This window comes from Pongo abelii, chromosome 18 (genome assembly GCF_028885655.2).
Source record: "Pongo abelii isolate AG06213 chromosome 18, NHGRI_mPonAbe1-v2.0_pri, whole genome shotgun sequence".
NCBI lineage: Eukaryota > Metazoa > Chordata > Mammalia > Primates > Hominidae > Pongo > Pongo abelii.
In genome coordinates this window covers 58,278,493-58,297,540 of record NC_072003.2, presented here as the reverse complement: position 1 = coordinate 58,297,540, position 19,048 = coordinate 58,278,493, and positions in this window count along the sequence as shown.

Genomic DNA, 19,048 nt, shown 5'->3' with positions numbered 1-19,048 from the left:
CTCAGGCCCCTCAATGGTGCAGGCAGTTGTCGGTGGCCACGGGCAGGATGTGTCATTCCTCAGGTACCCAGACGACACGCATGGATGCTTGCAGGGGTGGCGATGGGTGAGACAGGCTGGTTCCCATGCCCCTTGAAGTTGAGTGCAGGTATACAGTGGCCCTGCCACTGGAAGGAGTGTGATTGTTGTCTGTGGCAACAGCCCTCAGGCTCTGGGGAGCACATGGCTTGACTTCTTTTGTCTCGGGGGCAGCCTCACTGCTGCACTGCACCACTTATTCTCCAGGGTATGGGAGAACATGTGGGCTAAATTGCTAGGTATCAGGCTGCACCACTGGGTTCAGGTGGCATCAAGATGCTGCAAACTTCTGTGTGGACATGAGAGGGTTTCAATGGGACTCCAGGGATGTGGAGATGAAGGGGCTGTAAAATGCAGGATGTAGTCTCTGGGAGACTAGAATGTCAAAATGGCACTTTGCTGCAACTGCTTGGGTCTTGGGGGGTGTGTGGGACCCAGCACAAACTAGCTCTATGGAACAATACTGGTTCATGGACTCCAGGGAGCTCCCTGTACTAGTCTCAGGGCCTGCAAGGGCCAAGGGGCTCTCTCATGGCTAGGATTGCAGGAGTTTGCAATGGCAATATGGACTGCTGGGATCTCTCACTTACCTTTTCCCCAACAATGGAAAGTACCTCCTGGCTCTGAGCCAATACTGGCAGAGTCAGCTGCTTTGCTTCCATTTTGTTCCCTGCCTAAGATATTCCCTGTCACTTCCCTGCTGAATTCCAGTGTTCTCTCTTAGAAGCTGTATTTCACATGTTTATTTGAGATTTTTCTTATTTTTTATACAGGCATTTATTGCTATCAATTTCCCTCTTAGGACTACTTTTGTTGCATCCCCTAAGTTTTGGTGTACTGTATTTTCATTTTTGTTTATCTCAAGTATTTTCTATTTCATTTTTGATATCTTCTGTGATCCATTGGTTCTGTAGAAGTATGTTATTTAATTTCCATGTGTTGTATATTCCAAGATTTCGCCTGTTATTGATTTCCAGTTTTATGTCATTGTGATTTGAAAATATGCTTGATATGATTTCAGTCCTCTTAAATTTGTTAAGATTTGTTTTGTGGCCTAAAATATGATCTATCCTGGAGGATGTTCTGTGTACACTTAAGAAGAATGTGTATTCTGCTGCTGTTGGATAGAATGTTCTGTGTATGTCTTTCAGGTCCATTTGGTCTGAAGTGTAATTCAAGTTCAATGTTTCCTTATTGACTTTATGTCTAGATGATCTGTCCATTGTTGAAAGTGGGGTATTGCAATCCCCTACTACTATAGTATTGCAGTCTACCTCTCCCTTCAGATCACTTAATAATTACTGTATGTATTTAGATGCTTCAATATCAGGTGCATATACATTTACAATTGTAACAACTGTAACAATAACAATTATAAATTGGTAAATTAACCCCTTTATCATTATGTAATGACCTTCTTTGTCTCTTTTTAGAGTTTTTTACTTAAAGTCCATTTTGTGAAATATAAGTACAGCTAAACCCACTCTCTTTTGGTTTCCATTTGCATGGAACATCTTTTGCCATCCCTTCACTTTCAGTCTGTGTCTCCTTACTAGTAAAATGAATCTCTTGTAGGTAGCATATGAACTGGATTTTGTTTTTTTAACCATTCAGCTACTTTGTCTTTTCATTGGATAATTTAATCCATTTGCATCCAAGGTAATTATTGATAGGTAAAGATTTGCTACTGCCATTTTGTAATTTGGTTTCAGATCATTTTGTAGGCCCTTTGCTTCTTTCTTTCTCTTTTTTTGTCTTCATTTGTGGTTTGATGGTTTTCTGTGATGGTATGTTTTGAATCCTTCCTTTTCATGTTTTCTTTAACTTCCATAGGTTTTTGCTTTGTGGTTACCATGAGGCTTACATAAAATATTTTATCCTTAAAACAGGCTTTAAACTGATAACAATTTGCCTTTAATCACATACAAAAACTCTGCACTTTCATTCCTTCCTTCCCATATGTTCTGATTTTGATGTAAACTTAAAATTTGTATCCTTTAACAATATATTATAGCTACAGTTGTTTTTAATAGTTTTGTCTCTTCACCCTCCTAGTAGTAATAAGATTGCTTCACACACCACCTTAACAGTATTAGAGAATTCTGAGTGTGACTATATATTACTTATACCACTTATTTATTCACTTTTATATGTTTCCTTTGTTTTTGTTTGTCTGAGAAAGCTTTCATTTCTCCCTCATTTCTGAAGGACAGCTTTGCCAGGTAAAGCATTCTTGGTTAGCAGGTTTCTTTTTTCTTCCTTCAGTACTTTGAATCTATCATCCTACTCTCTCCTGGCCTGCAGTTTCTGCTGAAGAATTTACTGAAAGCCATATTTGGGGTCCCTTGAATTTGACATGTTTCTTATATCTCACTGCTTCAGTATCCTTTTTTTGTCTTTGATTTTTGACAATTTGATTATCAAAAATGTGTCTTGTTGAACTCCTCTTTGGGTTGAATTTCACTGATGACCTATGAGCTTCTTGTACCTGAATGTTGTCATCTTTCCCCAGATTTGAAACGTTTTTCTTAGATATGCTTAAATATGTTTTCCTTATACATGCATATGCATTTCCTTAAATCTGCTTTCTAGGGCTTTTTCTCTCTATTCTCCTTCAGGAATTTCTATTACATAAAGGTGAGTCCACTTGATGGTGTCCCATAATTACCACAAGCCTTTGTTTTATATTTTTTTTCTTTTTGCTCCTCTGATTGGCTAATTTTAAGTATCTTATTTTAGAGCTAACTGATTCTTTCTTCTGCCCAATCAAGTCTGCAGTTGATGCTTTCTATTGAGTTTTTCAGTTCATTTATTGTATTCTTTATGTCTAGGATGTCTATATGGTTAGGAGTTTTCTATTTCTTCATCAAACTTCTCATTTTGTTCATGAATTGCTTTTCAATTTTTATTTAATTTTTTATTCATATTTTCTTGGAGGTCCTGGAACTTCTTTAAGAGGGTTATTCTGAATTCTTTGTCAGTAATTTCATAGATCTCCATTTATTCTGGGTCTTTTATTGGAGGCTTATTAGTTTCTTTTGGTAATGTCATATTTCCCTGATTTTTCGTAATCCCTGTATCTTTACATTAATGCCTGCATATTTGAGGATATGACCACCTCTTGGCCTTTGCAAGTGTGCTTTAGTGGTGACATACCTTTAGTATTTAGTCTGCCCTGACATTGTAAATAAGCCACTGGTAGCAATCCTGAACAGTCAGACTTTGATGTCAGGTTCTCTAGTTGGGCTAGGTCAGTTTCTATATTCTGAGCTTGAATAAACTTCTAGTTGTGCTCCATGGTTTGGTGTAACCACTGACTTGACTCTGCCATTAGGTGAAGCTGATAACTGGACTCTGTGAACATCTCAAATCAGGCAGCCTGTCTTCTCCATCTAGGCAGTACTATTGTTTGGAATCCATAGTTGGCTATGTCCTGGGCTTTGAGACTGAGTGAGGTTTCTGAAATTGCTGCTCAGCCACATGGGAGGGCAGGCCAGAAGCTATGCTCCACAGATACGTGTGGACTTGGGCTTATATCCCAGCCTAGGATAAGCTTAAGTAGAGCACCAAGTTTGATGGAGTCGCCACTCATCAGCTGAGGCTGGATAGGGCCAGATGTTCCCTCTGCAGACCTGAAGTTGCCTCCCAGTCTAGGGAAGACTTAATGAGAGCACCAGGACTTATTTGGATTACCTCTATGCTACCAGGGCTGGGCAGGGTGAAGTGCTCCCTCTGAGGGTAATCTCTAACCTGCAGTTGCCTCTTCACCTGGGGAAGCCTTAACAAGAGCACCTGAGCTGTATGGGGAAGCTGGCTAGGTATTCAAGCCCAGAAGACCAAAGGACCATGTTTCCTACAGCCTGATTTTGTTGGCTAGTTTGTCTGGTGTGGTACCTTCAGCTGCCAAAATGCAAAGCAACTGCCAAGATCTGCACTCTGACCACTGTGAAGCCCACCCTTGTTCTTTGTTTCTCACTGACCATAGGTGGTCCAGCCTGGCTGGTACTCCCAATGTTTCCTGTAGGATAAGACAAGAGTGAGCCTCCACTAAAAGGTCTCAGAATAGTGGAAAGCCGAATGTCTACCTCCAACTCCCTATTCCCACTGTAAAAACCTTGGGTCTGGAGGAATTCTCTGTGTGTGGCACTGTGCCAGCTTGAAGGAGGGGCAATGCAGTCAAAGAGAGCCATTCCTCTTACCATTTAACATGGCTTCTCTCAGATTTATAGTTCAAGAGGCCGTCTCAGCCTCACTCTTGAGTTCTAGGGTATTCACAATGATATTCTTGCCAGTGGATAGTTGCTAGTGGAATTTATGTTGTGGAGAGTAAAGCTAGAGAACACCTATTCTATTCTGTCATCTTGCTGATGAATAGATTTTTATCTTTTAAAGCAATTTTAGGTTCACAGTCAGGTTTAGTGGAAAGTACAGAGAGTTCCCACATAGCTCCTGTAGACACTCCCCTACCATCAACACACTGCACTAATGTGGTACATTTGTTACCACCGGTGAACCAACATTGACGTATTTCTATCAACCTAAGTCCATAGTTAATATTACAGTTCACTCTTTCTGTTGTACATTCTGTGGGTTTTGGGAAATGTACAATGGCACAAATCTATCATTATGGTAGCATACAGAGTATTTTCACTGTCCTAAAAATCCTCTGTGCTCCACCTATTCATTCCTGCCTCCACCCAAACCCCAGGAAACCACTGATCTTTTTATTGTCTCCATTGTTTTGCCTTTTCCAGAATGTCACATAGTTGAAAACATACAGTACGTAGCCTTTTCAGATTGACTTCTTTCAGTTGGCAAAATGCACTTAAAGTTCCTCCAGGTCTTTTCATGTCTTGGTAACTTGTTTCTTTTTTACACTGAACAATATTCCATTGTGTGGATATATCACAGTGGTGAACATTTTTTAAAGAGAAAAGCCCAACCCAGATTTACTGCATCAGACATTTTACGTGTATTTTAACCAGATCCTCAAGGTGGCTCTGATATATATCTGGGATAGATGATTATAAAGATTCCTCCTGGATTTAAAAAACAAGTGCATTAATGCTCCCTAGATTTAAGATGCTTCTTTTCCTTTGAGGAAAAATATATATTTCCTCTAAGATGGGCATGTCTGTGCTCCATCCCCGCATCTTTCACTCAGTCAATAAGTTCTGGTATAGGGAGATTGTAGAAGAATCTGAGCAGAGTGACTGCTCCCAACTGAGAGAGCAAGTTTTGCTTTCAGTTTTTGATCAATGGAAAGGGAGGAAGAAGAGAAAGTTAGTTGTAAAGACAGAATGGTAGAGAGTAGGAAGAGTGCTAAGAAATCTGATATCCTAATTTTTGCCACATAGCAGGCACTCTAAAGTAATTGTCTATTGAGTTTTATTTCCATAGGAAGTAATATTTACTTAAAGATAAGAAAACTAAGGCCAAAGACTTTACCATTTTCCAGTAAGAGACTCCAGATTCGGCCTGTATGCTTACATTATTCTTTTACCCATCCTAATCTAGATTATAAACTTTGTGAGAGCATAAGCCACATGTGTCTTATTTACCATTTTAGCTTAAGTACTTCACAGACACAAAGTACACAACAAATATTTCTTGAAGTAAATTTAAGATGTAGATTTAAGAAGTAAATTGAAGATACACTTGAAGTGTATCTTAAATGAAGGACTGTTCCAAGGAGTATGCTGCCTTTTGATAGGTTAATTATAATAGAAAGTGAAGAAAAATTAGCTAATATTTCTGATATTTTATGCGATTCTACATTTTTTATAGCACAAGCCTCAGAAAAAAAAGACATCTTTTAAAGCTGTAGATGATTCAGTAAAAAGCCTGTTAAACCCCAGATTCGTAATCACACTAGGTAATGGTGGTTCATTTTCTAAGCTCACCATGACACACCTTTTGATCAAGGAGAGCTAGGCTAATGGTGCCTGCGATTTATCGCCCTTCCAGAAGAACCACAGATCCCATTCTACTATGCCCCAAACACGTCTATAGCTTCTCTGGACTAGGCATCAATTCCCTCAATGTGAAAAACAGTCAACAATGTACTAAAAAACAGGGTTCCCTTCTAACTACATAGTGTGTGTTTCTTTATAAATCCTCTCTAAGGGCTCCTAATGACATATAACTCATATTGTACTTATAGAATGAGGCACATTTGCCCCTGGGCCGTCTCAGTCTAGTAACACATTAGACATTTGGGATGCACATTCATTCTCTAATACCATTCACTGCCTTATATTTCCAAAGAGCTAGTAACTCAGTGATAATGAGGTCAAAGTCCCAGGTTTGATCTCTCATGGACAAAAATGATTATCCCTTTCTTGTTTAGACATATAAATGTCACAGAATGTTACCAGTTCTTACTATGTTTCCTCCATGGACAAATTCTAGTAGGGAAAAAAATAGATCATTTTGTTGTATAGGTCTCAATGACCTACTGTATAAGATGAGAATAAAGATAATAAACATTTTTTTTTTGAGACAGTGTCTCACTCTGTCACCCAAGCTGGAGTGCAATGGTATGATCCTGGCTCACTGCAACCTCCATCTCCTGAGTTCAAGTTATCCTCCCACCTCAGCCCCTCAAGTAGCTGGGACTATGCATGCACCACCACACCCGGCTAATTTCTGTATTTTTAGTAGAGACAGGGTTTTGCCATGTTTGCCAGGCTGGTCTCAAACTCCTGACCTCAAGTGATTCACCCACCTTGGCCTCCCAAAGTGCTGGGATTACAGGCATGAGAAACTATGTCTGGCCAATAAACACTTCTCATCTATTTTGTAATGTACAAAAAAAATCCAAAAACTAATTTATATGCACTTAGTGAGCATTATAGAAGGGAAGGAAGAAAAGAGCTCCATGATAAGGTGGAAATCATTTACATAGGGACTTACTCCCTGGAGAGTGCAAGGAGGAGATATTCACAAGCAGGGAGCATTTTTTCCCCTAGGACTGACTCTGGAACTGTGTAAGGAACTGCTGGTTTCTACAGTGCCTGATAAACAGCTCTCACCTGACAGAGCTGCTTGGCTTGTGGATGGCAATTCCAAAGTGAATGGACAACATCCTGTTTGGAAGGCTGCTTCTCTGATTGAAGAAGAGTCAAAAAAACCTTTTTCTTTTGAGATATTTATAGCTTAGAGAAGTTGGATAAAGTATACTTTTGTGAGCAAAATTTACTTTTCTCTGTATCTGAGTTCTCTGAATTTTGGAAACTATTTGTGAATATTCTTATTTTATGGCAATGTAATTATTCACATAAGTTCAGTAAGAATCTGCTTTCTTTTGTAACAGGACAAAATTGAAGACACTGGTTCTTTTGCCAAGGCTTTGACTGGAATGACATACTTTCAGATATGACCAGACTGAGGAAGTGAGGTTGACTGTATAGAGCTAATAAAAGCCCCTTGGAAAGTCTGGCCTAGTACCTCATCTAAATTGTTCCCTTACAAGGCTTCTGACCTGTAGTAAATAAAGAATGTCACTTACTAACAGACCCAGGAACCTCAAGATATTTTAGGACCTCCTGAAGAAAGGAATTCATACAGGTATTATAAGAATAGGTTAATAGTGAATCCTTGGCTTAGCTTCTGGCCTTGAGGCTTTTAAAAAGTTGAATCCAAAATTTCTTGTATAAGTTCCAGCAAAGCTAACTTAAAAACAGCCTATAGGGCTGATCACTATTCTTGCTACACTTTATGCAAATAATCAGGCCAAGCATAATGAAACCAAAATTTAGTTTGTAAATAAATTGTTCCTACTATGATTTATTCTTAGTAGAAATGGGGAAACTAGATAGAGAGAAAATTTAGATTCTAGCCCTGACCACGGTGTGAGTTTTTTATTATTTGCCTACAATTTGGGCTAACCCTGAATTATTTCCTGACTACAAGAAATCTCTAAATAGAACCAAGTTTTACTTTTCTTCATGATGCTTTTAGTTGGCTCCTTAATGAAAAGGGTTCTTTGTTGTTGTTGTTGTTGTTGTTGTGCTTGCAACAAATTCTCTTTTGATTATAGTCCTTGTGTGCATTATATTTCTACTAATCAAATTATTAACATTATGTATCTCTCATTGTTTTAGTTCTCCCGAGAAAACTGAAGACAAGAAATGATTCAACAGCCTGTGAATCTACCCCATTTGGAATCCCACTAGGCCTGATCTGTTTTCCACTGCCAGTGCATTGCTGCTAAAGCTGTACAATATCAAGCACCCTCCCCAAAGTCTCAAAGACCACCACAGAAAAGGAAGGTGCATGAGATTGTAAGAGCCAGATTAGGGGGAGGAATGTAGAGGCTGAAGCATCTCCATCTTGGACGCTAATCCACCATGTTCGCTTCTGATTAACCTCAGTTCCAGGAAGGCCTCTGAAATGTCCAGTTTATCTATTATTCCCCGTGTAAGGGCAGTTACTTACCTTGATAGAGTTTGGATATTTGTCCCGCCCAGATCTCATGTTGAATAGTAGTCCCCAAGGCTGGAAGTGGGGCCTGGTAGGAGGTGTTTGGGGCATGACAGCTGATCCCTTATGGCTTGGTACTGTCTTAGCAATAGTGAGTTATTTCAAAATCTGTTCATTTAAATGTGTATTGCACCTCCCAGCCACCACTCCCATCAATTGCTCTTGCTTGTGCCATGTGATAGTCCTGCTCCCCCTTCACCTTCAACCATGATTGTACACTTACTGAGGCCTCCCTAGAAGCCAAGCAGATGCCAGTACCATGCTTCCTATAAAGCCTGCAAAACCATGAGCCAATTAAACCTCTTTTCTTTATAAATTATCCAGTCTCTGGTATTCCTTTATAGCAATACAAGAATGGCCTAATACATACCTTAAATACTGCTCTTAGGGCAAATTCCTATCTATCCCCTCTGAAGCATGTGTGCCTCTCCCTTACGGTATGTAATCCCTGCATCTGGTAGGTAATGGTGCATAATCCACCACCTAGTCTCTAGCTGCCAGAGACACAGATAAGGCTTTTGTTCCTAAGTCCCTATTAAATGTTTCTTTATAAGAAAATAAAAGAAAGGGGGAAATAAGAGGTGGGAGGGAAGGGGGAAAATTTTGGGTAAGATGGTATTAATACAGTATATTATAGTGGCCTTTCATTGTTTCTACCTACTGAATGTTCATCTGCCTTGTTTATGATTATCACACCTCAATATTTTTCTCAAGAAGCCACCTCTTTTCCACTTTTGTGTTTATATGGTTTGATCCATTTCCTATATTCAGGGGAAATGGGTCCAGATCTTAGGTCTCAGCAATCATTTAGTTCCACTTTTTGGCCAAAGTGATTATTTCAGGATTGGCATACACCCACATCTAGTCAAAGTCAATCTCAGAACTTTTCTAAAGGAATTGGGCAAGAAGCCTTCTCCACACACTTGGAAAGTGAAAAAAATAAAAATGAGTCATCAGTGTTTTGGAACCATTCTGAGTTGAGAGCCTGCCTGAAAATGAAAGCAAAATGAAATTTGCAGAATCTAGGAATGCAGAAAGCTAGCTTCTTATGACATTATCTGAGCATCTAGATCTCGCTACATCTGAAACTAATATTTTTTATTGTCAGGCCATAAATTCCCTTTTAATTTGAAGCCAATTTAGAGTTGAGTTTCTATCACCAAGACTAAAGAGTCCTGATCAACATGATTACAGAAAGTAGGAAGGAGGCTCAGATACTTCAGACCTACCGTTGCACATGATAAAAGAAAGAACAAATGCTGAACACAGACAGAACTCACTTAAGTCTTGACTCTACAAATTACTAGTGTTGCAACTGTTACAGTAGGGAGTCAAGCAGACATGAGCAGGGCAGGAGAGTGCCCTCCTCTGCCAATCAGGACTCTCAGATGACCATCAGGTAATGCTCAAGCAGTTATTAAACTGCCTCTCTAAAATAATAATTGGTTGCAGCCAGTACCAGAGAAAGGCAGTCTCCCAATAGATAGAAAAACCTGAAACTGGTGATCAGCTTCCTGATAAGATCTCAGGAGTTGGGTAACTGGGTTCAAGCATGTGCACTAAGATGCAAAATGGTGAAGTTTAACTGCTATATGACCGTATAGGAACACTCGACTGGTAAGGGAAGAACACTAGCATGCAAACAACTCCAGTAAACACACCACACATGCAGCCCCTCCCAAGTGCTGCCAGGCCACTGTGCATGTGGAATGCCAACGTATAAGACCCCAAGTCAAAGGTCAAACCATGCACTTGATCTCTCAAGTTGCCCACTTGGCCTTCTTCCAAGTGTACTTTACTTCCTTTTGATAGAGGCAGACAATGCCTAGACAGATGGGGTGGATCCCCCACTAAACCCCACTTCCAAGCTGAAGAGAGTTGAAAGCCTGAAAGCCAAGCTGCAAGTTAAATCCTCAGACCAGATTGAGAACTTATCTTCCCATTTGGTGCACTTTCCTCTAATTGGCCCCCACCCTTCACTTATTTTACATATACCTACCCTTTCCTAATTGGTTTTTCTACAGTCATGCCCACCTTTGAGTGGTGTCTTCACTTTAACCTTTTTTGCAAACTCACAGACCAATCAGCATGCACTCCCCATCCTGAGTCCATAAAGAGTCTCAGACCCAGAAACACTGCGGAACCATCCTTCCCCCTAGCCTCCCCTCTCCACTGAAAGCTGTTTTCATCACCCAATAAAATTCTTCTCTGCCCTCCTCACCCTCCAATGTCCTGTATATCCTCATTCTTCTTGGGCACGGTACAAGAGCTTGGGAATCACCAAACGCAGGTACAAGCTATAACACAGGCAAGCTGAGGCACATAGCATGGCTGAGCAAGGCCCAGGTGGGGCATTGCTGGCCAGGAGTCCCCAGCTTGCAAAGTGACCAAGAAGAAAAATCCTGCATCACTTTCGTTCCTACTCTAAAACTTTTTAATTAACTTTCACTCCTGCTCTAAAACTTGCCTCAGTCTCTCACTCTGCCTTATACCTTCAGTGGAATTCTTTCTTCTGAGGAGGCAAGAATTGTGGTTGCTGTAGACCTGTACAGATTTACTGCCACTAACACAACTAGTGTTAAGAAAATTATTTCACTTCTCTCAGCCTTAAATTTGTACATGTAAAATGGGGAGACATCTAACTACCAGGTAGAATTAGATGGAGAATTAAATAAAATGGAGTATGTGAGAAGTGCTGTACATTGTAGATGCTCCATACACTATTTCCTACATTGCCAATTTCCTCTCAGAAATGCAGCGATGAGAGGGAATCAGACAAGGTCTTCATAATTGTGCCCTTGAGGTTGTCAGCTCGCACACTGAGTTCCATGTTCAGTTTTCCAATCACTTGAATTCCAATCTTGGTGTGACTAACTAGATTACTGTCTCCCACCAGCTGTAGTTACTGTTTTATTCTCCATAAAACCTGGAATCCTTTTATCAGCATAAGTGTAAAAAATATTGTGGGTGTAGGGTTCTGCAGCAGAGAGAATGTTGCAAGCAGTTGGAAGCCCAGCAAGATGAAAACAAAAAAAAAAAAGGAATTCTGTCTCAAATCTCATTCTCCAGAGAGCTTTGTAAAGGTGAAGCATCTGTTAATAAAGGCACAGATTTGGCCTCTTTTTTATAAGTTAGCCAGAAAACAAACAAACAAGAAATCCCTAAGCAATTCAGGCATAAGTTATTTAAAAAAAAAAAAAGGCAATACGGAACCTGCACATATTAAAATAGAAACTGAACTCAGAGATGATAGCTCCTAATTTCTGGGCTCCTAATATGTGTCAAGCCCTCTGTGTGTTTGATTTTCAGCCCTCTACATCCTATGAGGTGGATGTTCTGTTATCCTTTCACAGATGTGGATGCCAAGAGTCAGAGAAGGCTCTGGGAAGGTAAACAGCTTGCCTGCAGTCAAGTCTACTGCTCTTCATCTCCATTAATGCTTCTCTAGCCCAAGCCATCATCTTTGTCCTCTTGGTCTCAGAGCTGGTATATCTGCTTCTATTTGACAACCTTACACTCTATGTCCCAAAGAGTATCTAGAATGGTCTTAACAAAAACTAACAATAATGCATCAAATCATCACCTACTTAAAATCTCCCAATGACTCTGGAAACTAAGCTGTCACTTTCTTTAAAAACTAAACATGCAACTATCATATAATCCAGCAATTGCACTCAGGCATTTATCCAAGAGAAATGAAAACATATCTTCACACGTAAACCTGCATACAAGCATTCGAAGTAGCTTTATTCATAATAACCAAAAACTGAAAACAACTCAGTGGGTGAATGATTAAATAAACTGTGGTACATCCGTACCATGTAATATTACTCAGCAATGAAGAGAAACAAATTATTGATACACGCAACAACTTGATGTTGAAAAAAGCCAACCCAAAAAGGTTACATATTGTAAAATTCCATACATATAACATTTTTGAAATGACAAAATTATAGAAAGAAGAACAGGTTAGTGGTTGCCAGGGGTTGAGGATGGGGAAGAGGGTGGGAGGGACATAGGTCTGACTATAAAAAGGCAACACAGGAACTCCTTGGGGTGATAGAACTGTATCTTGACTGTGGTGGTGAATACATGACTCTCCACTTGTGATAAAATTGCATAGAATACACACAAACATACACACACACACACAAATGAATACAAGTAAAACAGGAAATCTAAATAAGATCGGTGGATTATATCAATGTCAGTATGCATGTGGTAGGGATACTACATTGCAATATTGTAAAATGTTAACATTGGAGGAAATTGGGTGTGGGGTATGAAGAATCTGTTTTATTTCTTACAACCACTTGTGAATTTACAATTATCTCAAAATAACAAGTTTGATTTTTTTTTTTTTTTGGAGACAGGGCTTGGCTCTGTCACCCAGGCTGGAGTACAGTGGCATAATCTCAGCTCACTGTAGCCTCAATTTCCCAGGCTCAAGCAATCCTCCCACCTCAGCCTCCCAAGTAGCTGGTACTACAAGTGTGCACCACTATGCCCAGCTAATTTAAAAAGAAAAAAAAAAATTTGTAGAGACAGGGGTCTCACTGTGTTGCCCAAGCTGGCCTCAAACTACTGGCCTGAAGCAATCCTCCCACCTCAGCCTCCCAAAATGCTGGGATTATAGGTGTGAGCCACCATGCCCAGCCAAGTTTGATTTTTCAAAAATCACCCAAAGGCTTCTCGTCACATTAAGAATAACATCGCATTGCTTGCCCTGGCTCATAGAGCCCTACATGACAAGGGCCCTTGAGATTTCTCTGATCTCATCAATTACCACACTCCTACCCTCCTTAAGCATCAGTAGGCCTTTGCTTCCTCTTGTTGAAATGCTCTTCCTCTGATCTCTGCAGTACTTATTCCCTCTTATCACACAGTTTTTGGCCTTTTACCCTCTCAGAGAGGCTTTTCCTGTCCACACAATCTAAAGAGGCTCCCAGATGCCCTGTTACATCACCCCGTATTAATTAGCACTGCGGCATCCATTACTCCATTACTATTTGTTGTTTTTGTTCATGTTTTGGTGTTGTTTATATTTGTTTCCCTTAACTGGAAAGTAAGCTCTGAAGAGTGGGGATGTTGTTTGTGTTATTTTCTGCTGTATTTCCATCAGCTGGAATAGTGAGTTCCAGACACACAGTAGGTGCTCAATAAATGTTCATTGAGTGGACACAGACAAGCATGAACGATAATCTGTGGAAAGAGGTCTTATTTAATACCTACTCATGTTCTGCTTGGCATTCAGGACTTCCATCTATCCCCAGTGGTTTCAAACTCTCCACCCAGATATTATATCTTAGTGTTTTATTGCAAGTCTCAACATTAGCAGGACAATCTAGACCTAAAAGAGCCAAGAATTAAGGGAATAGACACATTCTAGAGATGAACAGAAGAATGGGAAACAACTCAGGTAATAAAATGGTAAACAGGATGGAAAAGCCAGATAAATTCAGCAAGTGCTCACCGACCTCCCTGTCTGCCAGGCAGTGTGCTATGCACTGTGGAGATAAGAGATAAGGTCATCATAGTCTTGAGCCTCCAAGGCCCTCATGACTCAACCTGAGAGTCCCATCAGGAAAGGAAATCATTTGAATGACCCAATAGGTGGGCTGGAAAACCTGAGCAGAGTGGACAAAGCTAATAGGATTCCATCTTAGAGATGATAATCATTGGGAAAATAATGTAGTCAGAGACCAAACCAGTGGTCTCTATTCCTGTGCATCTGGAGCAGGGCCATTTTGACCTGTATCATTCACTGAGATTTTCTAATCAACACATGAACCTATTGTCAAAAAGTGTTTGAAACCACTCTGTGTAAGGCAGACCCTGATCTTGGGCTAGCCTAACAGCAAAAGAAAGGATTTTGAAAATATTATGTCATTTCAAGACAATATTTGCTCTAAACCTTTCCCACTTCTGTCTTTAAGAAATAGATAAATAGAAGCAATGTACTGACATTCTCATTTTCAAGTCCCCCGTGGGTTTCGTTGTCACAGTCACCTGGGGTTATCAAGTTGCTTCCTTCACAATTGCTGGCCAGGCGAGGCCTGGCACAGACTATCAGAGGCTTCACACATCCCACTCCAATCAGAACAGAGCTGTCTCACTCTTAGAACAAAACAAAGGCAGGGCATTGATTTCTGCATGAGCAACAGAGTTTAACTCTTGTGCTTTCAGCCTAAGAGCCCCAGAAGCCCCAGGAATTTTTCCAGAGTAAGACATCTGTCCTTCTCTTGGATGGAGGATGTTTGTTCTCATGGCTTCTGCCGTGGAAAGCACCATTCATGAGCTGAATGGCCATACTGCAAGAAAGCAGGATGTCATGTGTTTGCCAAATCCCATACCCTCACCTACCATCATGCTATAGACTATACCAGGATTAGCCATTCTGATTCACTAATCAACTAGATCAAATTTGGGGTTGGGAGAAAGATAACCTCTAAAATATGTACAGGGTTCCAAAGGTTAATATAGGGCATTCCAGTCCATTCTTTGATATTGTCCTCCCATCAGCCCTATATGGGGAAGAAGGCAGGAATTTTTTTAACACTTTTTTTTTTTATACTTTAAGTTCTAGGGTACATGTGCACAACGTGCAGGTTTGTTACATATGTATACATGTGCCATGTTGGTGTGCTGCACCCATTAACTCGTCATTTACTTTAGGTATGTCTCCTAATGCTATCCCTCCCGGCTCCCCCAACCCCATGACAGGCCCCGGTGTGTGATGTTCCCCACTCTGTGTCCAAGTGTTCTCATTGTTCAATTCCCACCTATGAGTGAGAACATGCGGTGTTTGGTTTTCGGTCCTTGTGACAGTTTGCTCAGAATGACGGTTTCCAGCTTCATCGATGTCCCTGTAAAGGACATGAACTCATCCTTTTTTATGGCTGCATAGTATTCCATGGTGTATATGTACCACATTTTCTTAATCCAGTCTATTATTGATGGACATTTGGGTTGGTTCCAAGTCTTTGCTATTGTGAATAGTGCCGCAATAAACATACGTGTGCATGTGTCTTTACAGCAGAATGATTTATAATCCTTTGGGTATATGCCCAGTAATGGGATGGCTGGGTCAAATGGTATTTCTAGTTCTAGATCCTTGAGGAATCGCCACACTGTCTTTCACAATGGTTGATCTAGTTTACAGTCCCACCAACAGTGTAAAAGTGTTCCTATTTCTCCACATCCTCTCCAGCACCTGTTGTTTCCTGACTTTTTATCAATCGCCATTCTAACTGGTGTGAGATGGTATCTCATTGTGGTTTTGATTTGCATTTCTCTGATGGCCAGTGATGATGAGCATTTTTTCATGTGTCTGTTGGCTGCATGAACGTCTTCTTTTGAGAGGTGTCTGTTCGTATCCTTTGAAGGCAGGAATTTTTTATATATATATACTTTAAGTTCTGGGATACATGTGCAGAACGTGCAAGTTTGTTACATAGGTATACATGTGCCATGGTGGTTTGCTGTACCCCTCAACCTCTCATCTACATTAGGTATTTCTCCTAATGCTATCCTTCCCCTTGCCCCCCACCCCTCTACAGGCCCCAGTGTGTGATGTTCCCCTCCCTGTGCCCATATGTTCCCATTGTTCAACTCCCACTTATGAGTGAGAACATGCAGTGTTTGGTTTTCTGTTCCTGTATTAGTTTGCTGAGACTGATAGTTTCCAGCTTCATCCATGTCCTTGTTCACAATAGCAAAGACTTGGAACCAACCCAAATGCCCATCAGTGATAGACTGGATAAAGAAAATGTGGCACATATACACCATGGAATACTATGCAGCCATAAAAAAGAATGAGTTCATGTCCTTTGCAGGCAGGAATTTTTATAGCCATTTTACAGATTAAAAAATTGATTCAGCAAAGCACTTAAGAAGTTGAGACTTAGAGTTCCTAGTTCTTAGGGCTCTCCCAGTCTCTTATGCATCTTCTCATGAAAATAATTTGAGCTTTTTCCCTGAAATGAAGAATTACTTGAACCAAACTAATAAAACATATTATTTCCTTTAATCAGAACCAACTTTAACCCATATTTAGTAAAATGGAGGAGGAAAAAAAAAGGCCCTGGTCTTGGTATAAATCTCTATTTCTCAGATCTTCACTTTCCCATAAGACTGGTCTGAACAGTTAGTTCTTCCATCCCAATGACCCTATCAGTGTTGGGAAACATCTATCAGTTTCTCCTGCTACAGAGGTTACAAATACACAGTTTGCTCATAAATAAACTCATATGGTGACATAAATAATAACGATGTCATCTATCTAATGCTTCTTACTTGCATTTCCACATACCTCATGTTATTTGACTCATAACACAGTGAAGTAAATATTGGTAGCTTATTTCACAGAAGAATCGATGAAAAAATTGAGGATCTCAAAATTAGTTAAATCACATGAGATGGCACATCGAATGAGGGGCAGATTTGGATGCCAACAGCTTTCTTGGCCTCTAAAATCTATTCTCTTATGCCCATATATTACAGCTTAGGCAGAGAGGTTGAGGAGGAAGAGATTATGTGCGTCCTGCAAAAGGAGACTGTCCAAATCTCCCTTCTTTCCACAAATACTTATTGTGTTTGTGATACATGCCAGATATTAGCCTACTCAGTGGGGTCATAGCAGTGAAGAAAACAAACAAGGTCCCCACCCTCCTGAAGCTTCTAAATGTAAACATTAATGGTTTATGGATGATTTTTATTCTTTACCATCTACTCTGCCCCACAAAAATACAATAAGACCTCTTTGCATACTTTTCACAAAATGAGAAACTATACCTGTAGGTATAGTTAAATAGGTAGGCAGTAGTTCTTGGTCTTTTTATTCCAAAGTGCTAAATACCTGACTCACCACTCCGATTCACTGCTGTGACACAGACAAAGCAGACTGGGGTTCTGTACAATTCCCTGCACATTAGCTGTATCTTAATTGCTTTTTCTCTGCCTCAAGAGAGCACTGCAGAATTCAAGAAAGGTTCTATTATTACAGCATAACCATGAATCCATAGGTAATTATTTGCAAGCTTCAACAGTTTAACTAGAAACAGTAACAAATTTTTTGTGACTCACCTTACAAGTGAGGTACATTTGAGATACCATATCCTGAACCTAGTTATTAGCACCAAGAATCTTGTAAGATTCCTCCCCTGAAGAAAGGAATCACTTACTAATTCATCATAAACCATATATATTCTATTATGGACCTGTATATCATATGTGTTGGCTGCCAGTCTGGAAATGTCTGTCACTTTCAGTATAAATTTTTTAATTTCCTTAGCTTAGCATACGATAGCAATGTAACAGGTCAGAAATGGCCTTCCAGATAGGAAGAGAGAAGAGGGAATCAGGAGGCATGGAAACTCTTCCTCCAGCCTTGCAGTTTGCCTTTAGCCAGCCTTATATATGAGTCATACCAGAAAGAAGAGTAAGAGCAATTATGAGGCTGTCTAAGCTTCCATCTCTTTATAGGCTACAACAGGAGGGAGTCAAAAATCTTGAGTGAATTAAGAAAAGGGGTACTTCTATTGAATTTAAGAGATACACCCTCAGGTATAAAGCCTTAAAACCTATCTGAATGAATTGGGTTCTACATATGAAACAGAATTTATTACATATTATTCAAATGAAGTTATTTTGATTTAGGGACTGCTTACAGGAGTATAGGCATAGTTTAGGGAACAGACTAAAGACGGTGGGGCAATGAGGAACTACAATCATATGAAGATGTTAATATCCCTAAAGCCAAAGCTAGTATGTTCCAGGAGCCCAATGAGAGCTGAAGCCATGAAGGAGAGGTCTCCAGAGGGAACTGGTAGGATGCAGTTCTTGCCTGAAAACAGGGACCAAGTGGATTGAATAAAGAAAATGTGGCACATATCTACCATGGAATACCACACAGCCATAAGAAAGCATTAAATCATGTCCTTTGCAGTAACATGGATGCAGCTAGAGGCCATTATCCTAAGCAAATTATTGCAGGAACAGAAAACCAAGTATCACATGTTCTCACTTATAAGTGGGAGCTAAACAGTGGGTACTTATGGACATAAAGATGGCAATAAAACATGCTGTGGACTACTAGAGGTAGAAAAGCGGGGAAGGACAAGGGTTGAAAAACTATTGGGTACGATGCTCCGTACCTGGGTGACAGGATCAATCATACTCCAAACCTCAGCATCACACAATATTCCCAGGTAACAAACTTACTCATATACCCCCTGAATCTAAAATAGAAATTATTTTTTAAATTTTTAATTAAAATAAAAATTTTAAAAGGTCACCAAGGCAACGAGGGAGTCAGAAGAGACACACTTCAACCCAACTTTCCCTCCAAACTTCAGTGTATTAACATTGCATCTTCTCGGCCAAATCCAACAATCCACCAGCCAGCAAAGGAGTCTGGGTGTTGCAGTCTGCAAGGGTCAAGTTTGCAGAGACCACAGCAGGGCAGAAAGGGATGAATACAACTTGG